Here is a 697-nt window from a genome sequence, read left to right as displayed (position 1 = left end):
TCACTTTGGTCATGTCCCAAAGTTCCACAATTCTCACATATTCCACTTGGAATTGATGAAGATGCCGCCATGGCATTGACATGTTGCTTTGGTGATTTTGTGGCTTCTTCAAGTTTAGCCATAGCCTTCTCAAACTTCAAGTTGATGGTATCAATATGAGCACTAAGTTGAGCAACCAATTGAGTAATAGAGTCCACTTCATGCTTTCTTGCTCTAGTAGCCTTGCGAGGTCTACTATATTGTGAGTTATGGACCGCCATTTCCTCAATCTTGTTCCAATTTTGATTATCGTCAACTTCGGTGAACATACCATTTGATCCCATGATTAGAATGTTTCGGGAATCTTCATAAAGACCATTCCAAAATTGTTGTACCAAGAACCACTCGCTAAGTCCATGATGAGGACATGAGCGACAAGTTTCTTTGAATCGCTCCCAAGCTTCATACAAAGATTCTTCGTCCCTTTGCTTAAAACCCGTGATTTGAGCTCTTAGCATGTTAGTCTTTTCCGGAGGGTAGAACTTTTTGTAGAAAGCAAGAGCCAACTTCTTCCAAGAGTCGATTCCAAGAGTAGCCTTCTCAAGGCTCTTTAACCATTGTTTCGCGGTACCAATTAGAGGAAAAGGAAATAAGACCCATCAAATTTGGTCTGGAGTCACTCCGGTCTGTGAAATCGCATCACAATAGTCACAAAAAG

At 41.2% G+C, this 697-nt stretch overlaps 1 non-coding gene across 1 annotated transcript; it reads left to right on the top strand.

Annotated features, from left to right (window-relative positions):
* Positions 1 to 390: 390 nt before the first annotated feature.
* LOC141618799 (small nucleolar RNA R71) lies at positions 391 to 497 on the top strand. Its single transcript, XR_012531502.1, has one exon. It is a non-coding gene; the product is annotated as a small nucleolar RNA R71 (small nucleolar RNA).
* Positions 498 to 697: the final 200 nt, after the last annotated feature.

Source organism: Silene latifolia, chromosome 1, assembly GCF_048544455.1.
Source record: "Silene latifolia isolate original U9 population chromosome 1, ASM4854445v1, whole genome shotgun sequence".
Lineage (NCBI taxonomy): Eukaryota > Viridiplantae > Streptophyta > Magnoliopsida > Caryophyllales > Caryophyllaceae > Silene > Silene latifolia.
Note: the sequence above shows the minus strand (reverse complement) of the source record. Positions and strands in the feature narration are given on the sequence as shown.